The sequence below is a fragment of the Danio aesculapii genome, chromosome 7, assembly GCF_903798145.1.
Source record: "Danio aesculapii chromosome 7, fDanAes4.1, whole genome shotgun sequence".
In the NCBI taxonomy this organism is placed as follows: Eukaryota; Metazoa; Chordata; class Actinopteri; order Cypriniformes; family Danionidae; genus Danio; species Danio aesculapii.
This window is the reverse complement of record NC_079441.1, coordinates 67,383,277-67,405,804: the sequence shown is the minus strand read 5'-3', so window position 1 is coordinate 67,405,804 and position 22,528 is coordinate 67,383,277. Positions and strand designations below refer to the sequence as shown.

At 36.7% G+C, this 22,528-nt stretch overlaps 1 long non-coding RNA gene across 1 annotated transcript in view; it reads left to right on the top strand.

Annotated features, from left to right (window-relative positions):
• LOC130233002 (uncharacterized) overlaps positions 1-22,528 on the top strand; it is a 102,907-nt gene that overhangs the window by 28,559 nt on the left and 51,820 nt on the right. Inside the window, exon 2 of the long non-coding RNA XR_008838161.1 lies at positions 16,170-16,224. This is a non-coding gene — a long non-coding RNA (uncharacterized LOC130233002). The remainder of the gene's footprint in view (positions 1-16,169; positions 16,225-22,528) is intronic.

Here is a 22,528-nt window from a genome sequence, read left to right as displayed (position 1 = left end):
TGCAATTATATGTTTTATGTCCCTGTCTGTCCGTGTCCCTCTCACTGCTTTTGTTTCTTGCTTTTGCCGTGTCCTGCTGCGAGTGGAATTAAAGGATTCGACTCTTTAATGCAGTAATAGATGCTCACTGGCACTTCTGCATCTCTCTCTTTGCCTGCTTACCCTGTTTTTCACAGCCGGGCCACATTTACATACTCAAATCATTCTCAGGAACGATTGTTAAATTGATTTCAAACGACTCGGATGATTCAAGTGGTGAAACAAAAAGCCATGCAGGAAGCCAGGCATTGATGCGCAAAGTGATCCGCTGACACCCAAACCTCTCCCCAGGCAGGTGCTCTCATTAATACCCACAAAATTGGGGTCCTTCAGGATCCAGGCATAAGTGGAACGTCTAGTCCCCACACACATATTCAGATCCGCACTTTGTTCACGACTTTAGCTTGGGTCAATCTTTGACAGGACGGGAAGAAGGCAAAAAACAAGACTTAATATTTGTCAGATACTTTCTGGGGGAAATTAAGAGCTATGCATTATAGGAAAGTTGAATAAATAGGCTTTTTTTAGGACAATATTTAGCCAAGATACAACTTGATGAGTGAACAGAGGGATCAATCTTAATATTGTTGTCCAAATTACGTTCTTAGCAAGACATCCCAGCAGGCACACAACATCATAAGATGTTAATATTAGGTTGGATTTAGGTCGTGATGTCTGATGACCAAAATTCAATGTCTAGCCAACGTCTAAGGACAACGTTATTTTGACGTCCAATAACAATGTCAAATTACATTGACATTTGGTTGATTTTAGGTTGTGTTGGAAACTGACCAAAATCTAACGTCTGATAGACGTCATACACAACGTAATGTCCACACAACGTCAGGATGTAACATGATTAGACGTTAATATTTCGTTGATATTAGGTTGATTTTAGGTTGAACATTGACGTCACCCTGACATTGGGTTCTGACGTCAACCTAATTTTTATTTCCAAACAAAATCCAACGTCCTCACAATGTTGAGGTAATTGAAGAAATCCTTATAATGGAAGAGCTTACATATACTGTATGTTGAAGATGACAAAAAAAAAATTCAAAAAGGTCTGGGAAAATTGGTTGATATACAAAGGAAGCAAAGACATCCCAGCTAAGTAAACTGTAATTGTTACAGAAACCTCACCCACTTGGCATTGTTGTAATGTTATATGTAACTTTATGTACTTGTTATTTTTATACCTATTTATTTTATCTTTCCATAATTGTATGTACTCAGATGAATGTATATGGAGTGTGTATATATATATATATATATATATATATATATATATATATATATATATATATATATATATATATATATATACATATATATATATAAGCACCGGTTGGAGGCCACAGACCGATTGCCTTAATGTCCCACCAGTGATGATATTCAGTCATATCGCACTGCTACGAGTGTGATATTTAATTTATACAATAGTTCGACGTATATATATATAAAAAAAGAAAATCAAACACGGAGAGTCTCAAAAACCCTTTTGTAAGAATAACTACTTTCTTCCCCATTCCTTCACATCTGACCATCAGAACAGCAGAAACCATTGCTTATTTACCAACATCACTTTAGAGCTATTTGAATGATTCTCTAGCGTAATGTCTAAATTGATGACAAAACAGGTGATTTTGCTCACATTTTAAGATTATAAGGCTGAATGGCATGAAATACCATCTCGGTCTGCAGAGATTTCCCAGTATTTCTCTGTTGCAAACAGGATTTTAGATTATTATGGTATAAATACAGCTCTACAAAATACAAAAGCGAGAGATCGACTTAGAGTGTCACATACCTGTTCTATAATGATGACATGCATATGTAGAATATGGATTTTTTGTTGTTGTTGTGATTGCTTTTTTCATTTTATATTTGCATTGTTAAAATTGTAAATTAGACTAAATAAAAATAGAAGTTGTATATATATATATATATATATATATATATATATATATATATATATATATATATATATATATATATTCTATTTTGTGTACAGTGTATTTTTGACTATTGCAAATTAAAGATAATAGAGATAATAAAGATTAAAGACTTGTGTAACGTCAGGTTTTGTAGTCCAGGGTCATATTTGTATTTTTTTGCTTTACATATGCTGTTATATTAATGATTAACAAGAAATAACTATATTATTTAGTTTAAACAACACAGCCATGAATGAAAGAAACTTGTAATCAAAGAAACTCATCTTTTTTATGGTCATGATTTGACATGGGCTCCAAAATACATGTAATTCAGAAATTCTAAAATATAAAACGGTGGCTCAGCGGCTAGCACTGTCGCCTGAAAGAAGGTCGCTGGTTCGAGTCCAGGCTGGACCAGTTGGCATTTCTGTGTGGAGTTTGCATGTTCTCCCTGTGTTGACGTGGGTTTCCTCTGGGTGCTCCGGTTTCCCCCACAGTCCACCTGCGCTATAGGTGAATTGGATTAATTAAATTGTCCTTAGTGTATGAGTGTGTGTGTGAATGAAAGTGGGCGTTTGTGTGTATGGGTGTTTCCCAGTCCTGGGAAGAGGATCTGCTGCGTAAAACATATGCCGAAATAGTTGGCGTTTCATTCCGCTGTGGTTACCCTTGATAAATGAAGGAAAATGAATGAATGAATAAAATGGTGACCATTTAGGTCTCTTTTTGACTAAAACCAACAATAATATACTGTAAGCTAAATCAATGTAATGTTTTGTGTGTATAAATGGGTCATTTTTTAAAATAGAATATAAATTTCACATGACGTAAAACAAAAAAGGTACTATTACTAGCAAAAAAACAACAAGACAATGTAAATACAACTGGAAACAGACGAAAAAAGTAAACGTTGTTCCAATATAAAACATACTGTAAAACCCAATAGTCAACTTTATCAAATGAAATGAGTGTAGCTAACTCAAATTTTACTGAAAGTTAATTCTACTCATTTGAAAAGAGTTTTGAACTCAGTGTTGAAGGTAATGAGTTAATTAAATACCTCATTACTTCAACCTAAATGTAGTGAGTTCACAGTACTCATATAGATTAGTTTTTTTAACTCAAATGGTTTGTGGCAATCGGTTTTCTCAAACGGTTTGAGTTGATTTAACTTATTTGGGTTTTACAGTACTCATTTGGTTTGAGTTCTCTTCATTTATCAGGATTACTGTGTTGCTATTGCTTAATTTACTCAAATGGATTAAGTTCACAGTACTCATTAGGATTAGTTTTTGAACTTAAATGATTTGTTGCAATCGGTTTCCTCAAATGGTTTAAGTTACATTAACTCATTGCGTTTTACAGTGTACTTAAAAGATCAAGCTTACTGCCAGCTGTAGTTTTTATACTGTATCACTACAAATATTGTTAGTAAGACACATACTAACTCTAGCTATATACAACATCTCGGAAATGATCATGGAGTAAAAGAGGGCTCGAAGATGTAAAAAAAGTAAAATAAATAAATAAAAGGAACACAGTCCACATCAGATTTGACATATGCACTATAAAATAACCATTAGCAGTTAGCTACAATCTGAAGTGACAGTCTATCAATAATGTCCGTCTGAAAATGGGACAGGTTTGTTGCTGCCTCTAAATCATCGGAGAGTCCATAGAGCTGAGACACAGGCAGGTATAGAAAATGCATTAAGGCGAGATGTTGATGGGAGTGGTGTGAGCGTGGGGACACTTAAAGCTCCAGGGGATGTGACTTTAGCATGCCCTGCGCTGAAACACACACACACATGTGCACGTGCTGGAGTAATAGCTCAGCATTTCAGCTCATCACCCTTTACCTTTAAACCCCGTAAATCTGAGCGTGATAAAGGTGATGATGTTGTTGGGAGTCTTTGCTGGATTTGATTCGCCCGTCGTAGCTCTGTGAGGTTTAATTCAATATTGATATCTTTCTACCCAACGACTTAATCAAAAAATGAATATGCATTTTGTATCAAGTCACTAAATTTAATTTCCTCTTCATCTAAAATTAAAGGGGGAATATATTTGCCTGCCCCCCCCCAAAAGAAGAAGCCCTTAATTGCTTTTAAACTGTTATCTATATTGATGTCACTTATGATATATTTTAATAAAACTCAATCATTACCGCACTATTAAAGTTCTCTTATTATTATTTTTAAACAGTAGCTCACAAATCTCTCTCTTTTTTGCTTTTTTAGCAAGAAGCAGCATGTACATTCCTTGACAAGAAGGCTTAAATGATAAAATAAAGAAATAAATGAAAGAAAATAATAATAAAAGACAACAATTTACGCACAAGTATATTATACATTCACTGAAACAAAATGTTGGGTTCCATACAATCGATTTGTGTTGGGACAACATAAAGGAATTAAGTTAACTTATTATTTTTTACAAATTTAAGTGGATTGAACATAAAACAATTAAGTTGACTTCAACTGTATATATTTACAGTTGAAGTCAGTGTTATTATTCATGGGTTTTAGTAATTCTGTTTTCAACTGTATATATACATTCAACTATATATATATATATATATATATATATATATATATATATATATATATATATATATATATATATATATATATATATATAATATATAAAGCTATTGGTGACCTATTATTTAAAAGCGAAATTTACGTTACGTCTCCAAAGCTTGTGAAAGCAAAAATAAATAGCATTCGTCAATGCGTTTAATTTATAGTTGGTTATTTTTTAAGAAATGTATATATAATTGGTTATTTATTAAGTAATGTATTTATACTGTATGTGACATGGCCCTGTTGGTTAGAACATTTCTACAGTGTATTGGATGTGTCAAAGTTGTAAAAGTAGACTTAAAAAAATAATAATAAAATAAATAAATAAACATGATCCTACATATTATTATTATTATTATTATTATTATTATTATTAAGTAGGATTTTTTTCATTTCTTAATAAGTACCCCACTGTAAATTACAACCATTATCGATTTATATGATTTATTTATACGATTAGATAGGTGTTAGCTAAGTGGTTTTATGTTTTAGAATAGAAAGTGGAATATTCTCAATAATATTTGTAAAGGAAACATAAACAGGCCCCATTTGTGCCATTTAAACTTCAATTAATATTGAAAACGAGTGCATGTTTTACCGTAATATTGGATTTTTTTTTTTTAAATGCATTTGCGTGTAAAACAAAATAAGTTATTAAATTTTCTCTAAAAAAGTTGTTACTCCACCCCATTTAGAGCGCCATTATGGGCGTTTTATGTTATCGCTAGCATGGTTCAATTGATGGATCTGCAACAAAGCACCTATGGTTTTTGGGAAACACTCATCACTACACCAATCTTTTCCCAAACGATGCATAGTACTATGATACTACAGTTGCAAGTTACGTTGTTTGGGAAACGCACCCCTGGTAGTTGGACCAACACAATTCCTTCATGTTGTCCCAACACAAACGCTTAAATTAACTTAATGGTTTACAAACTTAAGTGAACATAAAACAAATAAATTGGCCAAAGAAATGACAAGAATTGTGTTGCTTCAGCTCATTTTAAACAGGTAGTTTGAACAAGCTGCAGTAATATATATTTTTTATGACTGTGCGTGTAAAACAATATAATTTACACAAAACAAATGATGGGTTTTCATTACTCCACCTCGTTTAGAGCGTCATTGTGCACGTTTTACTTTATAACTAATGTGGTTCAAATGAATGATCTGAGACAAAGCAGCTACGGTTTTGGGAAACACTCATCACTACATTGTTCTTTTCCCAAACAATGCATCGTACTACGATAGTTCAGCTGCGAGTTATGTCATTGTTTGGGAAACGCACCCCGGGTAGTTGGACCAACACAATTCCTTCATGTTGTCCCAATACAAAACGTGTAACCCTTGTGTGGTGTTCGGATATCTGAGACCCGTTTTCAGTTTTTTTCAAGCTAAAAAATCAAACAATGAATTATTTTTTCAACCTGAAATTCATTGGCTTTGGCTTATTTTCTGTGAAGAATATAAATCCGAACAAATTTTCAATGACCGCATACTGTACCTCCCCCCACACATTTACATTACATACAAGGTGTTCGGGTCCACTGGACCCAGGTCTAATAAAAGTCTTGAAAGCGTATAGGTCCAGTGTTCCTACACTCTGTCTTCCTCCTTTCTGGTACTGCTGTTTTCTTCACCTCCCTCTCCTGCTCCCGCACAAAGTTGCAACATTGTTGAAAATTCAACTATCAACACTGTCTGCTCTTACATTCCCGCACATTTTACCCTCTCTCTTGCAGGAACCAAGCTTTATTTCCTCACACCCTGTCCCATCTGCACATTAGGGGCATAATATTATAAATAAGACTTTGCCAGTGAGGTTCCTTATCACAACTGATCAAGATGGCCAAAAGATTATCAGCTGCAAGGGCCTTGCAATTGATTGTGGAAGAGAGAGGAGCTTCTGATGACGATGTCCATGACCATGGTGGGAACAATACGAAAAAACAAATCTGTGGGTTTTATTTTTTTCATAACATTAATAAAAGAAATTGTAAAAAACGAGAAGCATGTTAATTCATCAATGTGATCTAACAAAGGTAAAGGGGAAAAACTAACCGTGTTTGCTGTTCATATGGCTTATAATTGGGATGAAGTAAACATTTGTTGAGTAATTTAACATAAAATTGTTTGATAGTGTTAATTTGGAAAGCTAAAACTCTAGCAAGTCCACCAGACCCATGGACATTGGCTGAGTAACAAAAATACGAACACCACACAAGGGTTAAATTAACTTAATGGTTTACAAACTTAAGTGAACATAAAACAAATAAATTGGCCTAAGAAATGACAAGAATTGGGTTGTTTCAGCTGATTTTAAACAGGTAGTTTGAACAAGCAGCGATAATAACTGTTTTTTGAGTGTACACTCAAACTTTTGCTTGTTCAAACTACTTAAAATTAATCAAAACAACACAATTCTTGAGTTTTTTTTTGGGGGGGGACAACTTAGTGAAGTTTAAATTTTAAACTAGTTTCGAGAGGAGCATGTGCTCATGATTGACCCAGCTGGTCCACATTAGCTAATTATGATCCTCCAATCAAAGGATCCCAAGTCACTATGTATATCCTCATTTCCTCTCTACAACTATCTTCGTCCGGAAGAAACCCCCCTCCTCCCCTTCTTCCACCTTTATCAAGAATGGGCGGCACGGTGGCCTAATGACTTGCACGTTTGCCTCACAGCAAGAATACCAATGGCGTTGGGTCTTCACTAGGCCATCTGGTGTTTCTGTGCCGAGTTTGCATGTTCTCCGTGTGGGTTTCCCCCGGGTTCCCTGGTTTCCTCCCACCATGCAAATGTGCTCTATATTATAGATAAAATAATCCTAAATCTTTTTTTAATGTCTTACTCTCAGGAAGTTTACCTTGGCCTCAGCAGCGGGGGAGTTTCAGATTGACCTGAGCTCAGTCTCCCCTCGCCCTGTAAAAGGAGGGAGCCCTGGGCTCGAGGATACCTTGAGCTCAGGGCTCTCTCCCGGGACAGCACGCCAAACAAGCTATGTATAAATCGTGAGCTAAGTGTGAACTCTTGAAATTGTGTTATGTTCAAGTCACTTAAATTAGTAATAAACTAATATGTTAAACTAATTCCTTCATGTTGTCCCAACACAAATCAGATGTGTGGAAGCCAGCATTTTTTACATTCGTTCTCACAAATCTCTTCTCCCGTGACCTCTGGTTAAGTCTGCGTTTCTTTAGTCGTCTAATTCAGACCTTTTACCCACCAACAGCCTCACTCTCAATACACACAAACACCCACTTAACTCCATTGCCTCCTCCCCTTGCGCAAATTAGCATAAAATTAGCCTAGGCTGTGCATATGAATGGACTCTATTCATGAATGAAGTGAATTGTAGACCCGGGCGCCACGTGCCTTTTCTCTCCTGCTGGTATTAAAGTGGCAGAGCGTCTGATTGTCTGCTCGCCCGGCCATCTGCCCGCGTGCCGCTCTGCTTGGCATAACAGCCTGGCGTTATGGCAACAAGTGTCTGTTTCCGCATTGCCACACTCACCAGCCCCTGCAAACTTGGCAGCCGGCCTGCTCGTTTGCCCGCCCCCGTATGCAGATAAAGAGCTTATTATGCCCTGGCAGTGGGTGGGGGAGCGGGAGGCGGGGCTGCTGATTTACATATCAGCGGCGAGTTGACACCCTCCAGATGCAAAACAGCCGAGTAGCAATTAAGGCTGCTTAGTGCTTTTGTTTAGCGAGCTGGAGTGGGCAAGCCAGGCGGGCATAGCTCAGAGGGGACATGTATGAGAATTTCCGCTCGGCACGTGGCTCCTGACACCCCTCCCCCGCTTTTTCGGCACGCTTTCGGCTTGAACATGCGCACCCCCATCGCTAGGTGGTCTGCTGATTTAGGCCTGGCATGATGAGCTGCTGGCAGACACTAGCCACTGATTGCATGCATCGCCAACAACTGATGCTGACCAATCAGAGAGGAAAACAAACAGCCTTCCTGTTGTACAAACAGTGCAATTGCACCCCCATTGCATTGGTTTGATTCCTACAATGTAAAAAAATGCATTATATCTTTATAAACTTTATAATTTCTTGTGTCTAAATTAATTAAATTTACTTGGTATTGCTTGATGTCCCGAGATGTGACAATAGCAGATGCTGAAACTATATATTGAGAAGCCCTACTATGGAGTCAATCTAGGTTTCGCTTTTAAAAAATTAATGATTGAACAAAAAAATTAAAAACTCCAAGATGAAAATTGAGTTTTGAGAAATAAAAAGGAATTTTGCAAACAAAAATAAAGTACTGCAAAAAATATATATATTTGCAATTTGTTAAAAATGTACATATATATTGTGTATATATATTATACATATATACATAAATATTTTTTTCCAGTATTGCCTTTACAAAACCTCTCAAGTCAATTGCAACGCTCATTTTGATTTGCTTTTCAGTCAACAATGAGTTTGTGATGATGTTTTCTTTTTGCACATCACATTTCTGTCCGTTTCACTTTCTGGCCCTGATCTGACAAGGGGGCGGAGTCACAGGAACTAGGGTGTGCACGGCATATCTGGACATGCCTTCTCTGAAGCAACATCATCAGCTGGAGACATCGTCACACAAGGGAAATTAGCCATGAATCGCTGTCATAAATCTAATCGAGATTAAGTAAAATACCTGAATCCTTTGTTTTTTGAGGGGATGTTTAAATCTCAAACAGTAAAACTTGCAAATCAAAATGAGCGTTCCAATTGACTTGAGAGGTTTTGTAAAGGCAATACTGGAAATAATATTTAGCAAATATAAGAATATTTTTGACAAATTGCAAATATTACATTTTTTTGATAAAAAATGTAATATTTGTAATATTTTTTTGAGTTTTATTTTATTTATTTTTATTTATTTATTTTATTTGATTTTTATTAGGAGTTTTTTATTTTTGTTTCAAAATTCATTTTTATTTCTCAAAAAATTTTCCCTTTGCGATTTTATTTATTTATTTTTTTTGAAATTTTACAATTTTTTGCTCAATACTTTATTTTTGTTTGCAAAACTTTATTTTATGTTGCTAGTATGTATGGCCCTAGATTGACTCTATACTCTACAAGCTACACATTGACCCGACTCAAAATTGTAAAGCAACTTGCTGCCGAGCTTTTTTGAGTTGACTCAATTTTGAACCAAAGTACTGTACTTGACTCAGTTTAAGTTGAATCAACTTAAAAAGTTCTGCAGTGGCAAATCAGCGCTGTTTAAGTATGTTATTGGGAAATGGACATTTTTAAATTTCAGTGTCAGTGCAACTAAGGTAGATCAACATCTGTAAGGTGTCAATAATAATGATTTTGAAACCTCATACTCTTAAATTATGATAATCAAATCTGAGCTTTTAGGTAAAGGAACCAGCCATCATTATACAAATACATACTGAACATTAAGAATTGTGAAGTTGGATGACTATGCTAAAAACTCTTTCAGATGGGGAGCTAGTGGCTGGGATGCACAAGAAAAGAAACCAAAAAGCCACTCTGGCGACATCCTTTTTAATTTACAATCTCTTCACTGTTGCTAGCCACCGCACTTATTTACGCTTGTGTTGTTATTCTGACCTGAAGTGGCAAGCGCGAGCACATGGTTTCCTTGACCATTAATATAGGCTTGCGCTGACGCTCCCCTGGCGTCTCTCGTAACCAACCATGAAGCGTTTTCTCGGAAAAAAAAGTAAAAAGCGCTGCACTGTTTGGATACGTGTTTGTCTGAGGTAATTAGTCTGCCGTTATTACTGAAATGTGTATATTCCATATAAAGTGTTAAGCAGATTGGTTAGTTCTACTTACATGAATCGAGGTGCACTCGCCGCCTTCTGAAAAGTTGAGATGTTTTCAGCTAGGTGTACCTGGAAAATGCAACACAGGCTCATTCTTAAAACATAGTCCTGTGGACGTTTCTGGAGAAGTATGGCTGCTTTTTTATTTTTTTTTAACGAACGCTACGGGGCAGTATGACGCAGTTCCATTTCGCACTTACTGGCTGACCGCTAACCTTCGTGTGGAGTGCTTTTTCCGCTGCAACCAGGTTGTCCAGTTAGCTCGTCGTGTACGTTGGCGGACCTGAGACACAGAGAGAATTTGACCACGATGACGATAGGGTTCGAGTCCGTGGAAGATCGGTTCCACCCAAGTGAATAACAGGGTAAGAATGTGGTAAAATCCGAAAACGTGGTAAAAATCAGACGAGGGCTTTTCTTTTTCTGGATTGCTTTTGTAAATCGTTGGTTGGGTTTAGGGAAGTAAGTGGATGTGCGGGTCAATCGATAAAATTGGTTGGGTTTAGGGAAGGAGGAGGGTGGGTCAATCGATTGGTCAGCCGGCCAGTCAGTCATCCAGTCGTTCAGCCAGTCAGACAGACGCTCGGTCGACAGCAGCCTCTGGTGGGTTTACGTGAGAACAGCGGGTACGGACGGCACTTGCGAGAGAAATTTGAGATATAAAAAAGCACACGCAGCAGCCTCTTGTGGATTCGCAAAAACAAAAACTGCAAAAATACTCTACCTCCCGGGACGTATTTCGCGGTCTCCAGAAACGTCCATGGGACTACGTTTTCAGAATGAGCCTGGGTTGGGAAAATGAGTCAGATGTGAGCCACTTGCTAAACATACAACCCAGGCTCATTCTGAAAAAGTAGTCCCGAGGACGTTTCTGGAGACCGTGAAATATGTCCCAGGAGGTACGAATTTTTGCAGTTTTTGGTTTTCGCGAATCCGCGAGAGGCCACTGTCTGCACCTTTTTGGCTTCTCGGACGTCTCCCGCGAGTGCCGTTCACGCCCGCGCTGTTCTCGCGTAAACCCACCAGAGGCCGCTGTCGAACGAACGTCTGTCTGTCCGACTGGCTGAATGATTGACTGGGCGACCGGCCAATCGGCTGGCTGACCCACCCACCCTCCTCCTTCCCTGAACCCAACCGATTTTACAGATCGACCCGCCCACCCTAAACCCAACCAACGATTTACAAAAAGCCGTCCAGAAAAGGAAAAGCCCTCGTCCGATTTTTTTACCACGTTTTCGAATTTTACCACATTCTCACCCTGTTATGAACCTCTTCACTTTATTTCTTGGATTCTGTTTTAGTCTCACCTGATTTCTGGAACCATTTTCTTCCCCGGACTCGAACCCAGTCGTCGTGGTCAGCTCCTCTCTGCGTCTCGTGTCCGCCGACGCACAGGACGAGCTAACCGGACAAACTGGTTGCAGCGGGAAAGCCCTCCACACGAAGGTAAGCGGTCAGCCGGCAAGCGCTAAAAGGAACGGCATCATACCGTCCCACAGCATTCGCTTAAAAAACGAAATGCAGCCATACGTACCTCCGGCTACATAATTTGCGGTCTCCAGAAACGTCCTCGGGACTATGTTTTCAGAATGAGCCTGGGTTGTAAACATAAGTCAAGCGCCTCAGTTGGAAATGACAAACTTATGCCCTAAGCTTATTGGCACTGCTTCCAAGGGACGCGCTCAGCAGCCACATTTTAATAAAACTATAGTGCTTCATACCGAATCTTTTTTTTTTTTTTCGATATTGACAATGATATTCGGTCAATAAATATCAATATTTTATCACCCAACCGATATTCTATGCATTTATTTATTTACTTCTTGTTTTTGGTGTTTTATTTTAAGTTTAGTTAACTATATAGTGTAAAAAAAATCCAATTGTTCCAGTGCTGAACAGGAAGGATGCATGCACATATAGATTGAATAAAAGGTGTGCACAATCTGCATCGATGAAATGTAGATGTGTTACTTCATCTGTTGAGAAGACTTTCCATAGCTGCGGTATAGAAAAACACTTACTGCTAATGCAAATAACAGGGCAGTATAAATCAGTGGCCAGGAGCGGGCAAGCGAATATTGTGTAATAGTTATTGCGAAATGAAGTGGCATTGGGATCAATACCTCACTATATCTCACTCGGCTGTGGTGGGCCACTGGAGGCAGGGGTCCTCTCTGCTGCTTCCACTGGGCACCATAAATCTGTCGGTGTGTCTGGATGTGTATATGAGCCTGTGCCCTCTTATTAAAAAAGCAGAAGTAATTAGCACATTGGCCCTCGTAGCTGAAAAGATATATAATGTGACGGCGTTGTGCTGAAATATGTTTCATATCATGATTTTTGTTGAAATACAAGGATAATGTGACATTATACAGTCTTAAAGTGTTCAACATTTCCACTCTGAAACAGAAGTATTTTCTGTTTTATTCTTTGTGTAGAAAGGATACCAACCCAGTCAATGTGTTCTTGAAGCTCTTAGACAGAAAGTTCACCCAAAATTGAAATTGAGTCACCCTCAAGTTATTTCAACAATCATAAAAGTTAGGGAAAAGAATGATAACATAGATGTAGACTTCCAAAGTAGGAAATTATACTGATATTTAAGTTTGACAATCATATAGGTAAGGAACAAGAATGATAACAATAAAGGAGACATCTGTTGTAGGAAGCAATACAGTTACGTTAGACAATCATATAGGTTAGGAATAAGAATAATAACATAGAAGTAGACTTCCATAATAGGAAACAATACATCGATATTTAAGTTTGACAATCATATAGGTTAGGAACAAGACTAATAACATAGTGGTAGACTTCCATAGTAGGAAACAATACATCGATATTTAAGTTTGGCAATCATATAGGTTAGGAACAAGACTAATAACATAGAAGTAGACTTCCATAGTAGGAAACAATACATCGATATTTAAGTTTGGCAATCATATAGGTTAGGAACAAGACTAATAACATAGAAGTAGACTTCCATAGTAGGAAACAATACATCGATATTTAAGTTTGGCAATCATATAGGTTAGGAACAAGACTAATAACATAGAAGTAGACTTCCATAGTAGGAAACATTACACCGATATTTAACTTTGGCAATCATATAGGTTAGGAACAAGACTAATAACAAAGAAGTAGACTTCCATAGTAGGAAACAATATATCGATATTTAAGTTTGGCAATCATATAGGTTAGGAACAAGACTAATAACATAGAAGTAGACTTCCATAGTAGGAAACATTACACCGATATTTAAGTTTGGCAATCATATAGGTTAGGAACAAGACTAATAACATAGAAGTAGACTTCCATAGTAGGAAACATTACACCGATATTTAACTTTGGCAATCATATAGGTTAGGAACAAGACTAATAACAAAGAAGTAGACTTCCATAGTAGGAAACAATACACCGATATTTAAGTTTGACAATCATATAGGTTAGGAACAAGACTAATAACATAGAAGTAGACTTCTATAGTAGGAAACAATACATCGATATTTAAGTTTGGCAATCATATAGGTTAGGAACAAGACTAATAACATAGAAGTAGACTTCCATAGTAGGAAACAATACACCGATATTTAAGTTTGGCAGTCATATAGGTTAGGAACAAGACTAATAACATAGAAGTAGACTTCCATAGTAGGAAACAATACACCGATATTTAAGTTTGGCAGTCATATAGGTTAGGAACAAGACTAATAACATAGAAGTAGACTTCCATAGTAGGAAACAATACATCGATATTTAAGTTTGGCAACCATATAGGTTAGGAACAAGACTAATAACATAGAAGTAGACTTCCATAGTAGGAAACAATACACCGATATTTAAGTTTGGCAATCATATAGGTTAGGAACACGAATAACATCAAAAAAGAAAAAGACTTACTTAGTAGGAAATATTACTATGCCATTTAGGTTAGGGACAAGTATAATAACAAAAAAGTAGACTTCCATAGTAGGAAACAATACTATGATATCTAAGTTTGACAATCATATAGGTTAGGGATATGAATAATAACAAAAACGAAGACTTCCTAGTAGGGAACAATATTATGACATTTAATTTTAGCAATCATATAAGTTAGAGACAAGAAAAATAACAAAATAGGAGACTTCCATAGTAGGAAACAATACAGTGACATTTAAGTTTGACAATAACAGTTGACAATTATATAGGTTAGGAACAAAAATAGTAACAAAAATTAGACAGGATTCGAAATGTTGGTCAAACTGTCCCTTTAAAGGACCAATCCTTTTTTTTTTTTGAGGGGCGGGGGGATTTGGGGTCATTTTACAACTCCCCCAGAGATATAGGACCATGAAACCCCCCGTCTCAGCAGAAAACTGAGAACTTCTCTAGGTTGAAACAAGTCAGGAAAGAGGGTGAGTCCAGCTTTGTTTAGGTGGGAGTGTCAAGTGGTGAAAGAGGGAAGGGTTTGCATGAAAAGGGGAGTTTCATTCTGTGCGCTACATTTGATTTTTCATATCGGCAACACAAACACAGATGCAGGGGAGATAGACATTGATTCACAGAGCAGCATTTACAGCGGATCTAAGAGCTGTGTGGAAGTGGAGTCCATATTATTGTAGTGATATTACTATAAACTTAATAACTAAATCATTTTGCCTAAGGTTGACTAAGAGTTAAGTTTTACCATTTTTAATCCATCCAACCGATCTCTGGGTCTGTTTGGAGCACTTTTAGCTTAGCTTAGCATAAACCATTGAATCAGATTAGACCATTAGCATCTTGCTCAAAAAATTCAGAAACTACTTTTGATTATTTTTCTATTTAAAGCTTGACTCTTCTGTGGTTTCATCGTGTACTAAGATTAACAGAAAATTAAAAGTTGCTATTATCTAGGTCAGTATTGCTTGGAACTATAAGGCGCGTAATGATATTACAACTGTTTACCATTTAATACCTAGCTGGTGACTATTTTAAGGTGCTCCATGATATCAGAACATCTTTTCTGTCAGTCTTAATACACAATATAATTGCAGAAGCCTCAAGCCTTAAACAGGAACATTATCAAATCTCTTTAAAAAAAAATTTAAGCGAGATGCTAATGGTCTAATCCGATTCAATGATCTATGCTAAGCTAAGGTAAGAATGCTCATGCCAGTCCTGGAGATTGGCTGAATGGATTCAATAATAGTAAAACTCAACTGTTTAACTCTACCGGAGTTGTAAAGTGAGACTATTTCCACACACATACACACACACACACACACACAAAAAAAGAAAGTGGAGTTTTCCTTTAAAAGCCATGGCCTTTAATTCATTTATCATTGTATCCAGGTAGAAAATGAGTAGCTACTTAACTTGTCATCTGTGTCATTTTACTGTTTAATTTTTTTCAGAGCTCTTGTAATTATTGTTTCAACATAAAGGCTGATTTAGGAGATGAACGCTCATACCCTCTGTGTTTTTCAATGTCCACGTGCGGATTTGGGCCTCATGCCATTGTCGTCATATGTATACCTTTGTTCCTTGGTACAATATGCCTCCTATTGTCATGAATGTAGGTTTGTTCTTTCCCCGGCTTGTCCATTACAAGGTTTTATTCACAAGCTGATTTTATATAGTGTTAAGTATGGCCTTGGGGCCAGAAATGATTGGGACCAGTCAGAAAGTATTCGAGTAAGAATGTTGATCAGTCAGCCTGGAGATTAGAGACCTTGGTGTTTTCTTTGAGACGGCTGATTGAAGTGGATGAGGAAAATTGAATTTTAGATTTGATTGAAGGCTGTTTGATTATGATTATTTCTTTGTGTGTCCTTTTTAGGTCCGCGAGGAAACGAGGAAAGGGATTTTTTGCAGCTGCTCTTCGTCGACTGTCGGTGAGTCCGAGTGCACAAAATCATTAAAATAAGTTTGTCGTGTGTAATTTGCGAGTATGGCATCTGTAACCTACCTTGTGGGCAAATTTTCTAGAGCGTCTGTAGTGCATTTAGCTAGGAGAGGGAAACATCACTGCTACTGTAGAGACGTTAGATGTGACAGTATATCTAAAGGAGCTCACTACAATATTGATCTCTCACACTAGAGTTGTTTGCTGTGTGCTATTCCTGGCCTCTGTCACTCACTGAGAATTATGGAGAAAGAAAAAACGGGATGCCATTAAATGACAAAATGTCAGTTTGTTGCAAGCAAGTACAGAAAACAGTGCATTTATGCATTGATAAACTTCAGCACTGCGCTAAGAGAAAAACAGATCGTAGCAGAAAATTACTAAGACGTTGCCCATTTTACAGAGATTTCCTCCAACATTAAACCACAATACCACACAACTAAGGTGTGTAAGTAAAAAAAAAATTATTTTCATTCATAATTTTCATAAGCTTATCCCCTTATTTATCAGGGGTCACCACAGCGGATTGAACCGCCAACTACTCCAGCACTAGTTTTACGCAGTGGATGCCCTTCCAGCCACAGCCCAGTAGTGGGAAACACTCTCACTTTCACTCATATACTATGACCAGTTTAGCTTACCCAATTCACCTATAGCGCATGTCTTTGGACTGTGGGGGAAACTGAAGCACCCGGAGGAAACCCACACCAACACGAGGAGAACATGCAAACTCCACACAGAAATGGCAATTGGCTCAGCCGGGACTCAAACTACCGGCCTTCATGCTTTGAGGCAACACTGCTAACCACTAAGACACCATGCCACCCTTAAGAAAAGGCCCTGGACCACAAAGACAGTCTTATGTTGCATTGGTATGGTTTTGGGAATAGCCAAAAATACAGTGCATACAGTTGGTCAAAAATGTATTCAATTTATTAATTTATTTTTATTTTATTCCAAAAATCAGTAAAATATTTAGTAAAGATCATAATCATGGAAGTCATTTTATAAACATCCTCTCATAAATTGATCAAAACTACATTTTTATTAGTAATATGCAGTCATAATGACTTCATTTGCACAACTTTAAAAGTGATTTTTTTCAATGTTTATTTATTTATTTATTTATCCTATCCTAACTATCCTAACAAACCACACATTAATTTAAAACCTTATTTATAATAATCATAATCAGATTATGCATAAATCTCAATTTGCATTAGTATGACTCGTATGACTTGTGGTTCAGTGTTACATATTTATAAAATAAAAATTTAAATAAATAAAAATGTATTTAAAAAAACATTTAAATCAAAGGGGGGCTTATAATTCTGACTTCAACTGTGCATATATATGTATGTATGTGTATATATATATATATATATATATATATATATATATATATATATATATATATATATATATATATATATATATATATATATATACATATATATACATACATATACATATATATATATACATATATACATATATACAGTATACATATATATATATATATATATATACAGTTAGTGAGTGAGTGAGTCAGTCAGTCAGTCAGTCAGTCAGTCAAGCCTGAAATTATTCATACCACTGGGTATTCATACCACTCTGACTTAACTATATATTTTGGCAAATAATTAGACATTAGACTGCATATGTTTGTAATAACATTAACGTTAACAGGCATTTCATTGTGGCCTAAAACACAACACAATGCCTAATTAAGATTATAAGTAAAATACAAGTATAAAAATCCGTACACAATTATTATTATTTTTATTATTACCATTAGTAGCAATAGGGCAGCACGGTGGCTCAGTGGTTAGCACTGTTGCCTCACAGCAAGAAGGTTGCTGGTTTGAGTCCCGGCTGGTCCAGTTGACGTTTCTGTGTGGAGCTTGCATGTTCTCTCCATGTTAGCGTGGGTTTCCTCCGGGTGCTCTGGTTTCCCCCACAGCCCAAAGACATACACTATAGGTGTTTGAATAGGCTAAATTGCCTGTATGTGTGTGAATGGGAGTGTATGGGTGTTTCCCAGTAATGGATTGCGGCTTAAAGTTGGCGGTTCATTCCACCGTGGTGACTGATTACTAAAGGGACTAAGCCTAAGGAAAATTAATGAATATTAGTAATAGTTGGTGTAGTAGTACTTTAAAAACATTATTATTATTGTATTTTCTATTTTAACAAAGTATATTAGACCATGTTTTTTTCAAGAACAGTCTTTGCATAAAATTACAAATATTTGAATGTTTGAGCAAACAAATTAATTAGCATGTCATTAATAGTCAAATTCAATTTTAAAATGAATAATCAGTTTGTGAACTTAACTACCAGCTTCTTTTTTCTTGGCGTCAGGGTTTTAGGATGTATTTCTCTTGTTTCCCTCAAGGTGAGAAATTGAAAAAAGCTCTCCGCTGTTTTAATGATCCTCAAAAAACAAACAAAAAACTTCTCTCTGCTTTCATACTCGCCTTCAAGACATGTGATACTAAAAGGAGTGCTGCGTTTTAATACTTTATATTGAAGTCCCACTGTTTTAAATGCAAGCGAGTAATTACCATATAAATATCAGCCTCTCTTTTACGAGGAATTTAAAGACACTTTCGGTGTAAAAAACAGATGTTGAGGCAATCTCGCATAATTGGATATCGACATTATGCGGTTTTGCTAATCAACACCAATGAAGTGGCATTCTGTTATTATTATTATTATTATTTTTTTTGTAATTTATTAATCCACTCAAGTGCAGTTTTATGGCTGTGAAGTGGTAGACTTGTAAACCAACAGGCCCGCGCTCTCAAAGGGGAGCCAGATGGAGAGCGAAAGTGTTTTGGCAACATGTTTTCCAGCAAAAAACCACACACACACAAACTAACACTCTCTTCATTTTTGCAAGCCGATGTTTGGTTTGTGGGTTGTTGCTAGACATACAGTTGAAGTCAGAATTATTAGTCCTCCTGAATTTTTAGTCCCCCTGTACATTTCTGTACATATTTTTATATCTACTAAACACAACTTTGATGCTTGTATTTGCACCAGCTCTGCAATGCACATCCACAACTTCACACGTTGGGTTAAATTAGGCTGTCCAGTCTCCGTGTTCAGTCGAGTAGGGTCTGTCTGCAGGCTGCAAGACTGGGGTATAACATGAAGAGGCGTAACTTGTAGTATGTTAGAGGCGTAACTTGAAGTTATGGAGGCCCATATGTTGTCGGCAAGATGGTGATGTACAGCAGTTATTAACGTCTACACCTATTCCACACCTAAACCCAACCATCCCAATTATTAATGTCTACACCTTCCCTAACCCTAAACCCAACCATCTCAGTTATTAACGTCTACACCTTCTCTAACCATAAACCCAACCATCTGTTATTAACGTCTACACCTTCCCTAATCCTAAACCCAACCATCACAGTTATTAATGTCTACACCTTCCCTAACCCTAAACCCAACCATCATTGTTATTAACGTCTACACCTTCCCTAACCCTAAACCTAACCTCTGTTATTAACATCTACACATTCCCTAACCCTAAACCCAACCATCACAGTTATTAACATCTACACCAACCCAACCCTTAACCAAAGCATCACAGTTATTATTGTCTACACCTACTCTAACCCTAAACTCAACTATCATAGTTATTAACATCTACAACTTCCCTAACCCTAAACCCAACCATCACAGTTATTAACGTCTACACCAACCCAACCCTTAACCAAAGCATCACAGTTATTAATGTCTACACCTACTCTAACTCTAAACCCAACCATCACAGTTATTAACATCTACACCTTCCCTAACTCTAAACCCAACCGTCACAGTTATTAACGTGTACACCTTCCCTAACCCTAAACCGAACCATCAGTTATTAACATCTACACCTTTCCTAACCCTAAACCCAACCATCACAGTTATTAACATCTACACCTTCCCAAACCCTAAACCCAACCATCAGTTATTAACATCGAAACCTTCACCAACCCTTAACGCAACCATCAGTTTTTTAACGTACAGCCGCGAGTAGCGGAGGCTTTCATACTTGATGCGCTTGCCATTGAACTGTTATTTGCAACCACAGGGGGCTGTAATGACAAAACGGATAAAGCAGTCAGCGAACTGCATAGTGGAATTGCTAAATTAATGAATATAATAGCATATCAAATGAATAGGTTGTGGATAAATTTGGAGAAAACTCATGAAAACATTTGGTGAAAATGTTCCCTCTTGAGTATTTCCGCCATCTTGCCAACCGCATCTTTCATGGTTCAATGGGATTTCGATAACGGCAGGTTTCGTCTCTCTTACTTACTGTCTTGCAGTCCGCAGACTGATACATTTGGTTCAGTCCATTACTTCGACTCTATCTGTTTAGCTGAGGGAACCAAACCAACCCTGTGACGCCAGACACAGCGACATTCCAAGATGGCGGCAGCCTTGCTCTGAAAGCTATTGTAAAAACAAGCTCTTTTCTTCAAAATGATGACATTAATTGAATTTGCTTAATATATTTTCATTTAAGAAGAAATCAATTCACAAAATAGTGTAAATTTGACTGACTGTTTTAATTCCACTTAAAAGGCTTAACTAGGTTAGTTAGGCAAATTAGGATAATCAGGCAAGTCGTCGTATAATGATGGTTTGTTCTATAAAATAATAAGAAGCTAATAATATTGACCTTAAAATGGCTTAAAAACTTTAAAAACTGCTTTTATTTAAGCCTTTTATTTTTAAGAATAAAAACTTTGCTTTTATTTAAGCCTATTACTGTGAAATTTCCTTGCTCATTTGGGAAATGTTTGTAAAAAGAATTCACAGGAGGGCTAATAAACTGTATGGCTGCTCTTCAAGTCCATCTGTATCTCACCCATGAAGCCTAGCCTTGAACTTGGAGACACTGGATGGAGGTCAAAAGGTCAAAGGTCATGGTGCTTGTGTCTGAGGTTGATCTTGTCGTCTGGATTATGGAGCGCTGGGTTGTTTGCGCTGAACTGGAGGAAGCACTGCTAGAGCCTCTGGCGATGGAGTTTGGCTCGCGTGTAAGCCGTGTGTTGTCGGGTTAGGGTTCCTGACCTTTGACCTGCATCAGTGAAGGACGCATGATACAGCATGAGCAGTCCTAATACTCTCCTCAATGAGTGGACAATAGACACGACTATTGATCCACTGTCTCACTGGTTAAGAGAAGCTGGTCAGCATGCTGTCAACAGCTACTAGAGATGTGCAGTTCAATATTCAAAACATGAAGATAATTAGCATCAGCTGGCAATGGAGCCATCTATCTGTCTGTCTATCTATCTATCTATCTATCTATCTATCTATCTATCTATCTATCTATCTATCTATCTATCTATCTATCTATCTATCTATCTATCTATCTATCTATCTATCTATCTTTCTCAATTCGTATATATTCATACATCAATAAATCAATATCTATCTATCTATCTATCTATCTATCTATCTATCTATCTATCTATCTATCTATCTATCTATCTATCTATCTATCTATCTATCTATCTATCTATCTATCTATCTATCTATCTGTCTATCTATCTATCTATCTATCTATCTATCTATCTATCTATCTGTCTGTCTGTCTGTCTGTCTGTCTGTCTGTCTGTCTGTCTGTCTGTCTGTCTGTCTGTCTATCTATCTCAATTCGTATATATTCATCCATCAATAAATCAATATCTATCTATCTATCTATCTATCTATCTATCTATCTATCTATCTATCTATCTATCTATCTATCTATCTATCTATCTATCTATCTATCTATCTATCTATCTATCTATCTATCTATCTATCTATCTATCTATCTATCTATCTATCTATCTATCTATCTATCTATCTATCTATCTACCTACCTACCTACCTACCTACCTACCTACCTACCTACCTACCTACCTACCTACCTACCTACCTACCTACCTACCTACCTACCTACCTACCTACCTACCTACCTATCTATCTATCTATCTATCTATCTATCTATCTATCTATCTATCTATCTATATATCTATTTATTTACTATTTCTTTGGCTGCATTGGTTTCTTCTATTGTCAAATAACCTAAAGAATTAAATGTAAACGTTATTATTTTATCATTTTGAATTGATTTATATTTTTGACAGGAACATGCACGACAATACATTGAACTAAAAAGAGTAAATATGTTTTGTGCCAGGCTTTAGAAAAAAAAGGCTATTTTACCTGCATTGACTGAAGAGGTAGATCTTAAAACACTCTTAAAAATAAATAAGGTACATATTACCATT